We start from the raw sequence: 13,106 nt of genomic DNA on the forward strand, positions 1-13,106 counted from the left end.
AGATTGCTCCTCTTCTGATGTACCACTCCAGGAGAAGTGAGTAGTTTTTCTCTTCAGTTTTTCTCTCAGTAAAAGAGAAATAACACATTCTGATCAAACAAATGACTTCTGCTTTCAAAAATGTTTCTGTACAGTTCTGAACTTTATAATGACTTTATAGCCAACAACTTTAACTCCATCCTAATTTTCAATAATAATCAATACTGTATTATCTCCATATGAAAATAGTCTTCCTGGGCCATCCAAGTACTTTATACAAGATCCAAACAGACCCTATTACCTTTGGCTTTATAACTCTGAATATGTATATGGTTTAAATCTTTTCCACTATCATTTACATTTCATTGAACATATGTCTACACCAGAATGGCTATTAGAAAAAAAAGGTATCAACAATCAAAATCTTTTAAAAATTCAATAAATTAAGCCTGAAGTGTTAAATTCCTCCAATTTAAGTGGAAAACATTTTCTCTTTTTAATTTTATGTAGCTGTATTATCTCAAGTGTTAACATCCTTTTACCTTTGACATTCCTACAATTCAGTGTACAGTTCTAACACACCTAATATAAAATAAGTTAAAATAAAGTCAAGAAAGCATAAGGATGGAGCTCCAGCCGAAAAAGAGACTAGAACACAAAGGGTCAAATTAATGCATGATGCCTGAAACGTGGAACAGGTAAAATGTATTAAAAAGAAGGACTGGAAGTACTGTTATATTCCCAAGTATACAGAGAAGATCAAGTGCTGCTCAATAACAGCATCACTGAAAGAATACTGTGCATGTGATCTTAGCACCTGAACTATAGCTTAATATCAGCCTTTTCTGCAGACTTCATGATGCGCATACACAAACTGGGGAGGTAAGGCCTGATGGACAGACTGTGAAAACGATTAGATAAAGAACAGTTAGATAAGACAAATGTGTTGAAGTAAGCTATTTGCTGCAGGGCTAGGAAACTCCAGTGCCTTCCTTGGAGTGTCTGCAGGGTGTATTACTTCTATGTAATTTTGCTTGAATGTTTACTATCTTTGAGCAAAGCGGGCAAGACTTATGAGCATTTCCAGGTTACGAATTTCACAACCAGCAGAAGCTGCCACTGGGAAGTGCCCTTTGCTACCACTGAGCAATATTCTGAAAAACCACATTCCAGAATGAAAATATTCGAGACTATGTCGGGAGCTGACATTTCAGTCCTGGAGGAATGATATACCACAGCTTTGCTTTAACTCAAGCTATGCTACCAGTGAATCCAATATAAAGAATCCAATATAAACAGGCATATCAAATATGCTTTAGCAGCCCAGAAGCACAAACTTCTTAGGCTTTCAGGGGGCTGTGTACCTTAAATCATGAAGTGCTTTTAAAAATCTCAACCAAATATACTTACTAGAGGCTTTTTTTTCAGGTTAGATTTGGCTTTTTCAAGCACAGACCAAAGAAAAAAATGTTCTCTTAAATATGGAAGCAAGTATATTCCATGTTCTCCTGTCTTTTTGCCCATACTTCAATACAACAGGCCTGTTCCCAGAGAAAATCAGATTGAGTCCAGTGACACGTAAGAGTTAGAAGATTGCTGACATTATAGCCATATAAAACTAGCCTGAAAACTGACACTACTGCTAAGATTTTGAGCTCCATAATGTATACATGCATTGCCACCCCTTAATTACATTCTTCTTAATCAAGAAAAGTATCAAAATGAGGAACAGGCAATGAAAATCAATCTTTTCATCTCACCCTTAAAACAAGGTCATGACGTTTCTCAACAAAACTCACATCTAAGGAGCTCAGTTCTGGCAGGTTCTTCCACGCTATGAAGCTCAGTTCCTCTCTTTCTTCATCTCCCACTCTCATGCCCACTGGGAATGAGATGTAGTGGACATTAGCAGAGGCAGCATAGGAAATGTTTAAGGTGGATGAGATAGAATAACATTATTTCTTGCCTTTCCCATACCAATTATCTAACTCCCTTTTAACTGAACATAGTGATATCCCACTTATCTGAGAGGAAGCAAATTAAGACATCCATACCTTTTCCCTCATCCTAGAAAGCAAAAAATGTGGAAGGCCGAAAGAAGATCAGATCCCCTTACCTCTGCTATGTCTGCCACTCCAAATGCAACTGGTAGTGCTTTGCCGGAAAAGTACCCCACCTTTGTGCCTTGTGACAGAAATATTAGAAAGAACCCAAAACTTCAGTGACATGGTAGCGTAGGTGATTTCTGTGAAGGCATGATGCTTACCTTCTGGAAGGTAACTGTTAATTACAGTATGTGGACAACAGCTAATCATTTGTTTTGGAGTTAACGTCCCATTTGAAAAGGATTACTGTTGTTTCCAGACCACAACAAGCTATTAATGGCACCCACAATGCTTAAAAAATTAGCACTGGCAGCATAGTTGAGTGAGTATTTTGAAAGGCTGGTCATTCCCTTGAGATTAATGAGCAATTTTCTGTCAAAGTGCAGAGTGCACTCTGGTAGAAAACTGACAAAAGAAGCACCATCCTAGGGGATTATTTTTAACAGTTCATTTTTTTGCGCATATTTAAAAGGAAATTTGGTAGATATCACTGCCATTCCAGAAGTATATTCTCATTTATTTTTTCCTTTTAACCATTATAAGCCAATATATAACAAGTTACAGTGGACTGGATATCTAGAATCTGAAATGACTCATTAAGAGGAATAACCAGCAAGGTGTAAAGCACTGCAAAATACTTCTTGTTTTTTTTTTTTTCCCAATTGCTTTCAGTTGGTTTTGTTAGACAAATAAGTAACAGACAGCAATGCATGCAATTGAGTTTCACTTCCTTAGGTACTTCTAAGCAGGTATTCTGTTTAAAAGTAGGAATTTTCAGAAGAGACCTGTCTGATTAAAGAAATGTAATTGAAACAATTGTGAACGTGACCACAACTAGAAATTTGAAGTGCGTCTTTTAATAACATCCATATCTTCTTCCTATAAAGAATTACCCTACTTTAATTTTTTTATTATTTTTTATTTTTTTTTTAAATCAAAACTTTACCAAGATTCTAGTTTGTTTCCTCATTTACCCTGTTACTATTTGACTTGCACGTGCACAGAGTGAGTCTGTGCCACTCAATGTAGGCTTACCACAAAGTGTAGGATGGACCACATCAGCTCACAGGGATATTTCAAGTGTAAAAGAATAGCTGCATCCCACAGCTTGTGGGGTTACAGTGTTTGTCCAGGGCTGTGTCTCTTATTTGTTCCTTGCCTGAGGGCTGCTTCCTATAACCCCTCTCCTAGAGCTCACTGGGTTCATTAGCTACAGCTCTCAGTTCTACCTGTTCAACACTGAAGACATCCTCCACAGGCCTGGAACAGACTGGAACATGTAATCAGTTTATAGGTAGGAGGTTAAAAAAGAAAGAAGTTTCAGACAAGCTACTGCAGACCAACTCCTCTTGCATAAAAATCCTCACAAACCAAGCTCCTCTTTCAGCTGTGGCAGGCATTACAGTTGTTAATGATGTCCACCTGAGAATATCCCGTTCTGCCATTGAAATCAGGTCACAAAAGAAACAGAAATGAAGCAGATTTTGGAGGGGGGAAAAAAGGACCAAGAGAGGAAAAACAACAACAGCTTTCTAGCTTTTCCTGAGAAAGATCCCACAGGTGAAGAGAAATGGGCAAGTTTAAACAAGGATGGTCAGAGCCACCTGGCTAAGTGACTTTCTTTTCCAACTTTCTGAAAACAAGTCATTTTTCCTTCTTTTGTTCTGGACTTACCTATTGTGGTCCCTAAAAAGTACAGCAGTGCAGGATCCCTGACAGTGTGATTCAAGCAGCTTCCCTCTACCCCTCACCCTGATGGCCATGCCTTTCACTGTGAGGTTTGGCAGTACTCCACAGCTTTGTCCCAGTGTTCTGGCGGCTGCTCTCTGACATATGGTCTATTCATTTTTCCCCAGCTGTTACTCAGACAGGAAGACCACACTCACTCTTAGCTACAGACCTTTGTTCAGAAACTGGGAATCAATTTTCCCCTTATTAGAGCACAAGGGGCAAAGGGGAAGTGAGAGAATACTCCCACCAACCCTCTGCACCTATGCTAAGTGCAGATTTGGAAGCTTCCTTTCACTGAATCATCAATCAAGTATTCCAAGGTTAATTCAGGCTCTTTGATGTTGAGCACTGTTTGGGAGTGTTTGGCAACTAGACTTCCTTACTCCCTACCCAATTCTTCCAATGGTTGTTCTGGGGGCTTTGGTGATTCTTTAGAAGCTTAGATTCCTAATTCTTGGAATAAACTGCATGGTGTCTATACAGAAATATCTGCCCATATGCATCTTTCAGTAGTGGGCAGGGTGAAATGACCAGAAATATAAAGGCGATTCATTTATATCTGAATTGCAGATATGACTAAACAGTTAAGACAATTCTTACCTGATAAGGTCCCAGCACCGTTGCTGCATGTTTTGACATCAAATATTCCAAAAATAAGGAACAGCTAGTTAAAACCTACAAAAGGCAATGTGACAGGTGGAAGAAGTACACTGAAAGATTATGAGACTAGACCATACCTCACAAAGCCAATTCAATAAAACTTCAAGAAGGAAAATACTGGACGTGAACTGAAGTAGAAGATGACAATAAGATGGCAATGACGCAGTGGAGAATCAGGTAAAGCCTGAAGTAAGAGTGATTTTTACAAACAGCCATTAGAAAACTAGCTATCTACACGAGAAAGAGACTTTGTGACTTGCTGGTTTGGCAGCTTGCTACCAAATGAGCAAGACTGAGTCTAGAGTCATAGCTGGAAACTTCTTTCAGCAAAAGAACCTTCTTTGTTTTCAGTTCCTTTTAATAGGGTACTGAATTAAGGAAAACAAATTGTAAGCAACAGAATAAATTTCCTCCTTCTCACCCTCATAATTTTACAGTATGTAGGATTTTGGTATTGTCTTAGACAGTGTTGAAATAGCAACATCAGCATGAAAGTCTGACTGAATAACAGGCTTAAGAACAATAAGAGGCAAAGGGAAGAGATCATAAGTGTCACATTCAGTTCATAATTAGCTGAAGTAAAATGCTACTTCCACACAAATTTGTCACACGTAAATTTACCTGGCATCATACAACACAGAGGATGAACGTGAGTCAAAGGAAAGGTCCCCAGCATCTTCCTTGAGCTCCATCCAAGATAAGCCAGAACATTACAGTACAACAGTTCTTCTAGCACATTGACTGCCACCAGTGAAGCGCTCCCATTCTTGATGTTATCTGTTCAGTAACAGGTAGAAAGATACTGGCAGGTGATTACTGGTCTATGATTGACTCTGCTTCTTCTTTTCCCCACATAATCATCTCCAGCATGTCCTTAGTATCTGGCCCAGCATAGCTTCCAACTTATCAGGTCACGTCACATCTGATGACATGATATTTCTTCCTTCTTCCTTTCTCTTCCTGCTGTGGGCAATAGATCTTCAACTGAAGGAGATAGCAGCCCCGAATACTGTGGATGATAGAACATGTAACAGTAAGGACAGATTGCACAATCTCTTTGTGGACAGTCATTTGCTAGATTTGCCCAGTGCTATGTTTCTCAGATTTTAATGTCAGCCCATATTTCTTTTGTCCTGAAATAAACTGAAACCCAGTTAGCAACTACATACACCTGTGTGCTCTAAGCAGTTCATTAACACTAGGCTTTACATCAAAAGTACAAAGGGATAAAACAAAAAGGCCAGGGTCAAGACAGTTCTATAAGCAGCTGCAGTGAATCATGCAATAACTCCAGAGCATGCACTGAAAGGGCATTCTGCTCTGGTTTGTGTCATTGGAAGCCAGCAAACTATGAGCAACAGTGACCAGCAGGAAGTCAGTGGGGAGGAAAGAAATGTGAATTACACAGCTCTTCTTCCAGCGTGGCGACTGAAAGCTGTTTGTCTTCTTGTTGGAGTGTCAGATGTACTTGTGCTGCAAGAGGCATGACAAAGCCAGGACTCAACAGATAAGGAGTTGCTACTAGAAAGTGTGCTGGCCTCTTTGGAGGTGCCTTAAGGAATACACACCAGCAAGTTCTGCCCAAGCTCCTTATACCAAAACTAGGAATTTTGGTCTCCTCTACAGGAGTCAGTGAAGACTCCAGAGAGCAACTCAGAATTCTCATTTATGGAATACTTCTAGGTATCTATTATAATGATCAATTTTTGTCTTTCCTTCAGAGGTGAGTACTCATTCACATGCGATGCTTATGAGAATCACCATGTCTGACTTAACAGAACTCTGGTCAGTAAGCACCAACATCAAACAAATTTCTTTTAGCTGTTTCTGAGATGAATAAAGCAAAACAGATATGAGGTAAAGCATCTGAAATGAGGATTTGAATGGCCAGCACACAAAGACATGCACATGTAGTTTCTGATGCACGAGGAAAGAAAAAAAGGTCAGAAATTTTCAGATACAGAGTAGAATTGGAGACAAAGTGAATTTCACTTACATGTTCACTGCAAAGTAGACAAGCTTGAACACAGACTATATCCTATAGCTTCATCTGAGCAAATATGTCAATATTCAATGGGCAGGAAGGCAGGCATGGATTTAAGGGGATAAGAATAGTTGGGGGAGATTTGAGGTAAACCTCAGATAAGAATGTGGATTTCACCAACTATGAAGGTATATCCACAGGAACCACTGAGAATTCTCACCTCTGTGCCTGCTTTTGGTTTCAGTCATTTTCACATACTATTAAATCCAACTTCCCAAAGTGGACCAAGGCTGTGGAGGTCTCTCTGAAATTAGTTAGCGCTCTCTCAAATCATTCCACTAGTCTCAATGAACCTGTCTGTAAGAATAGGTGTTCATTAGAGAGAGAACAGATTTCATCATCTGAACTCTTCTTACAGAAAATCGATCCGCTGCCAGAATTATTAAAATCCCCATGCTGAGGATACAGCATAACACTGGAATCTAGAAAATCTGCTTCAGAAAAAAACAAAGATACAGGTTCACAGGAGTTATGTGAACCAACATGGAGGGAGGTTTTTTTCACCTCTTTCACACTAAACCATAATATCAAAGACAATGGCTCAAAACTTTCAGACCTGGGTATCCACAGTTTTGGGGCATATTGTCTAATTTATCCCAGTAAAGTAATCAAATAAATCCATTTTCATCTCTCTGTAGCATTTTCCCTGGTAAATATACAGAAATAATCTGAAAAGCATTCCAACACTTCTGCAAACCCCGCAGTTTCACATGAGTATGAAATGTCTGGGTACGGCATTCACTCAAGATTGGTTTCGCTCTCCACTTACAACTACAGTTTACCACTCTAACCCAGTTGCTCTGGTTGCAACACTATTCAGTGAAGGCTGCCATTCTCAGGCTCCCCTGGAACATCTTCAGCTTAGAGATTGCTACTTCTTTTTAACAGAGTGGGTATAAATACGGACTATCTCAATCCAGCAGCCTAGCTGTTTCTTAAAATACTGAATTATCTCTGCTGCTCACTGTGTCAGCAGACTCAGAGATAGTAGACGTGAGAAAATGAAGTCGATCTCAGTATAACTCTAGCTTCTATGAACTCTCAGCTGCTGGTATTTTGAATTAAATTAAAACGCACTGATTGATACTGGCATACTAGAAAAATCAATATTTGACCCAAATCCCTCTGACAGTAACATGTTCAAGTGTTACAGCTATTTCCTCTGGAGAGCACAAATTAGATTTCATATTCATTCAATTCAGAAGCCACAATATTAGGGGAACGTAAATGCTAAGAGTTGAATCCGCAAATGACAGGTAAATCAAAAGTAAAGTTGTTTCAGTCCCTGTCCTGGCTTCTTGTCAGATGTTGGGGTCTGAGAGCACGCAACCACCAACCAATAAACATGGAGTACAGAGCAACTGAACAAGTACTAATAGGCTCACCAAGTCAACCAGGGAGAAATACAGGAGTATTTCTTGTGCTAAAGTTGCAGAACTTTGGTGAATTAGCATAGAAAGATTATTTTCTAGTTGCAGTACTGTAATAAAAATGCAAGAAGAAATAGATTTATAACAAGAAAGTGAGGAGGGAGGCACAAGGGACTGCAGTGCGTGAAACAGAGAGAAAAAAATTCTCATTCTTCAATAAAGCTGCATAAAATTGCTCTGCCATCTTTTCCTTGCTGCTCATGCTGGTTTGTTTTGTCTCACACTAAAATTAACAGTTGCCTTCCTCTTCCTGGTGCTATTATTTCCTCTTTCTCTCCCATTTATGTTGCTGCCACAATGTGTAGCATAAAAAATTATGTTCCCTGAGGTTTGGAGCACACTTTTATCTTATTTCATTTTTGAGTATTCCAAATGGGGTTCTGAGTTTTCAGTTTAGTTTTCTGAGTATTCAGCTCAAGTGCAAGGCATTCACAATGCATGATACACCTACAACTTCAATCCTTCCTCTGCCCCATTCAGTCTCTCGCTGCAAAGCCTAACATATATTTATTTACACAGAATACTACAGCTTTAATAGAAGACAGTGAGGGAAGCGTCACCACCTGAGATAAAAGCAACATTTCCAATTTTAAACAAGAATTTTAAGATGATTGGCCATCTCTATTCACAGAAGGAACAGAAAACTAAATTAAGCAAGGCTTTTTCAAATCACAGCCATTAAGTAATGATTACTTAAGCTAAAGAAACTCTAACATTTATTTTTTCCCCCCTGTAGATCCTCAGGGATAGGCACACCTGCCAATTATAAAGCACCTAACTGTTTCCATGAAGTGCTTTATTGCTGTTTTTAATATCAGAAGTATTAAAGCGGGGATGTTTTCATTGAGAAGGTGGTGAGGTGCTGGCACAGGCTGCTCAGAGAAGTGGTGGATGCCCCGTCTCAAGGCATTCAAGGCCAGCTTGCGTGGGTCTTGGGCAGCCTGACATACTGCCTGATTTAGTGGGTGGCAACTCTGCCCGTAGCAGAGGGTTGGAACTAGATGATCTCTGGGGTCCCATGCATCTTCTGAACTCCCATCTAGCTGCTGTTTAATTGAGGATTACCCCAGAATCTGAACACTATATATGTTTCTGTACAAAGAGTAACATATTTGTTACTATACAGAGTCTGCTTTACTATAGATATTGCATAGTTACATATAAAGCTATGTATAGCAGTACACGAGTATACATATATGCCACATGTATGTCTCCTAAAACATTACGTTTACCCAGGTACCTCTGCTCTTCTCAAGAACCCTTCTTCACTGTCATTTCACAAACCTTCATCAATTTGTATCCCCTATAAAATGCATCACCGAACACTCCTTTCTTTCATAGCATGTTTGCCACACAAAAACTACTATTTATTTATTTATTAGAATTAAAAGGTTGGCTACAACATGATCTGTTAAGAGAGATTGGTCAAGTCATCTCAGCTCTCTGTGCCAATGTAAAGTGAGGACAATGATACCTTCCTTTAGAAAGGACTTGATCCAATGCAGAAAAGCTGTCTACAACTGATGCTGAAAATCGAAAGCCATTAACACAGGAAAAAAAAAAAAAGGCAAATTCTACTTAAATATTTATTTTCCCTCACAAGTGCTACTCCTCATCCTCTCAGACTTTGGACTGTATTGTGGTGTAACCTTCAAAACAAACCTCGGTTTGTTTTCAGAAAGTAACTTGAAGGTTTCTCTTTCCTGCTGCTGGGCTGGCCCTGGTATTTTAACAGCTTACTCAGCTTGACTCTGTTTCCTGGTCAATTACAAGTCATTATCATAGAAAGCCTAGTGTATTGGCATATTAGTACATGTACAGATCACACCATTATGCTTAAGTGCAGCAATAGATCAAGGCCACAGTATCAGCACTCTGTAGGAACAGGGTTTTTAGGCTTGGATAATGCAGGAACCATCAAAGCACAGCACACATTTGATAACAGGAAGAAGAAAAAGAAATTCCTACTGCAGTATGAGAAAAACATTCAAATATAGTTTGGATGGACACGAAGTTAAAAGATTCCATGTAGGCACACAAACAATTTAACTAATACAGGAATTTAGCCACTATGAGAGTTCATCCAGAGAAAAAGCAGAATGAATGCCAAAACTATCAGGACATTGAACTGAGATGTAACTTGCAGATACCCATATTTTTCTTAGTTTGTTTTAAGTTAGATGTATAGATTTTTAGTGTTTTTTTGTTTGTATGTGTTTTATTTTGTTTTTAATGTGATAAGCACAAACTAGATTATAGAATAGGCTGAGTGAAAGGGACTCAAAGGAATCATTCAGTCCAATGTCTGGTCTCACTGTTTTATAATGCCAATGACTCCTTAAAGCACTGCAGAGTTTTCCTGATTGGACAAAAAATAGTCCCCACTACTCAGGCCTTCTACTCCTGTCAGTATCAGATGTGTTGCAGAAAGAAGGACAGTTTCATATTGTTATTTTGTAGGATAAAGTCTCATGTGTGCTTATGCTTTTCACAGCCTGCTCCTTAACTAAAATCACAACTGTCATATTCAAGTATTTCTGATTATTTTGGTGAAAATAGCAATAAAACTCTAGATCTAGCTCTGCTGTGCCCAAAACTTCCCTCCTAGAAATGCATTACCTATCCTTCTTGCTTTTCTAAAAGTCCTCATTCTTTAGGTCACTGATGTTTCTAACAGTAATGTCTGATTCTACCAATAGTATATCTGGGTGAGGAATGACCTTCTCTGTCCCTTGGTAGCTTCAGGATTTCAAGAAATGTTCCACGTTTGAAAACACAGTTTGGCCACATACTTCTCCATAGCAAATAAGGCCAGTGATTTAACAGGACTACAAGCTGAAAAAGGAAGGACAGCCATTCTTTGTGTTTTCAAGGAGATCTGGAATGCCTGTTAAGAGTGTAGCATGAGCTATGCTATACTGAATGAAAGAGATCACAAGAAAACCTGCTTGCGCGTTTGAAATTTTACAGTATCAACAAAGTGTCAATCTCTGCACTTCTGATGCAATAATACTGCAAGGACTACTTGCACTATTTTTATACAATGTCCGTCTTTCGATACTCCTACAGTGCTGTTGTATTTGCAGTGACAGACAATACAACTGCCGCTTCAGGAGTTTTCCAGCAAAATCACACACTAATAGCACCCGTCTGGCTCAAAAGCACAAGGTCATTCAGATCCTTTGCAAATATATTCTTCACCAAGGGCAACCACTTCTAGAAGCAACCCCCTAGGTCGTTAAAACAGCAGTTCATCCCTTACAGCATGTCAGAGGCACAGACATTTCGAGAAGGGAAAAAAACATCCTTATTACATTTACTGGAATGAAAAAAAAGCCTTTCCTTTGTGCTCCTAACAGAAATGTTTTAACTCTATCAAAGGTTTAATAACTGCATATTTTTCAGTTTTTTTATCATTTTTCCTAAGATAATAGAGCAGAAGACGCAATATGAATTTACATGCATTCAAATCACACCCTCAAAAAGGCTGAAGATATCCACAGTTCACTTTGGACAGCAGGAATGAACATTTGCCTAAATGGAAAAAATGCAGTCTTCTCACTTACAAAAAGAGTTCTTACAACCACAACAACAAAATTCATGTTCATTATCTACATTAAGAGTAAACAAAGCAAAATACAAGATAGTGGAGTTCTGTGCTGACCTTTTCATTTAGGAAGTCACATTGAAAATATGTAATTGCAACAGCCAAAGTATGATTTTTTTTAGCGTAGTGTATTTCATAACATGAAATCATGAATATCAAGACTTAAATCTGATATTTTAGGCAGAGCTGACATGGCTAGCCAATGACACCCTGGGTTTCATTTTAACATCAAGTGACGTTGTCAAAGGAAAGGCAAGAGCAGCCCGAAATAACCAAATTAGAAGAGTTGCAAGCATTTTCCCATCATTAATAATTAACTTTGAAACCCATTGTTAAGGATGAATATCATCTCTTACCAGCCCCAGTCATGTGGCAATGGTCTGTTGCTGCCATCTGCATGTTGGTCACTTGGTGTGGCTTAGAATCTCGCACGCAGTGCCTGCTTTGAATAAAACACTTCTACATGCGTTATGCTTTTTTACAGACAAAACAACACTAAAACAAAGAAAACCAAAACAAATTAGATAAATAAAAGTTGTTATATTACAAAAAAAATAAAATAAAATTATAAAGAATGTTGTTAAGAAAAATTTTTCCTACCAATGGCACTTCTGCTTCTTTCAGTGCCAACTACCTACCAGCTCAGAGGACAAGTCAGGGCAGTGGAGAGGATTCTCACTCACACCACTCATCACAGAAACAGAAGTGTGAGAAGAAAGTTACAAAGAAGTGCATATATATATATATATATACATATATATATGCATTACCTCGAAGAGTTAAGTTTTAGTCTCACGTCTGCTACAGTTCGTGTTACACTGTCAGTATTCAGTCTTAGGGGTCCCTTAAATCAGACTTCTCCTACATGACTGTGTCTTCCTTATCTTATTGTCCCCATGTGGCCTATGGGATCTGTTTAATAGAGAAGGTACATGCTTAGGATTACTCCTCAAAGTCCATGGGATTTCTGGTACCCAGTCATAATCAGGCAGTAAAAAAAATTTGCTACAAATTCTGAGACAAAAAAAAAAGAAAAAAAAAAACAAGAACAAAAACCAAACACAACAAAAAACTCAAAATACCTTGTTTAAAGCATTGTTTGGAAGTCCAACAATAGCTATTCCTTTACTTTGGTCTACAATATGTAGAATAGGTAAAATGGCATGTTTTAACACAGTGACTTTAACTTGCATTAAATTAATGAACAGCTAAGAAGCACCAGGACAGTAAGCAATAGTACCATAGAAACCTAACCTTAAGATCAACATTCCTACATTCAGAATTGGACTAATATGAAGGACCTATCTCAAATAAAGTAAAACAGAGTAAATATCAGATTACTACATATTTTGAGGGTACCAGCCATTCAGAGTGTTAAATTAGAAAGGGCGTGAGATAAAAATTAAATAAGATCTTGCAATTAAAGACATTTTCATGTTAGATGCACTGGAAGTGGTCATATGAAGACTGCAAACACAAACCTACTTTTGGCATTCCCCAACATTTGTATTCTTGATTTTACAGCATTAAAATTCTCCAAATATAGTCTT

General features: G+C 38.4%; 1 long non-coding RNA gene across 1 annotated transcript in view; it reads right to left on the bottom strand.

Annotated features, from left to right (window-relative positions):
• Positions 1 to 2,580: 2,580 nt before the first annotated feature.
• Positions 2,581 to 13,106, bottom strand: part of LOC107312178 (uncharacterized) — a 44,417-nt gene continuing 33,891 nt past the window's right edge. Inside the window, exons 5-7 of the long non-coding RNA XR_014944911.1 lie at positions 12,327 to 12,468; positions 11,913 to 12,051; positions 2,581 to 6,816 (exon numbers count right to left, since the gene is read on the bottom strand). This is a non-coding gene — a long non-coding RNA (uncharacterized LOC107312178). The remainder of the gene's footprint in view (positions 6,817 to 11,912; positions 12,052 to 12,326; positions 12,469 to 13,106) is intronic.

Source organism: Coturnix japonica, chromosome 3 (assembly GCF_054131305.1).
Source record: "Coturnix japonica strain WE chromosome 3, WE-NBRP24, whole genome shotgun sequence".
Classification (NCBI taxonomy): domain Eukaryota; kingdom Metazoa; phylum Chordata; class Aves; order Galliformes; family Phasianidae; genus Coturnix; species Coturnix japonica.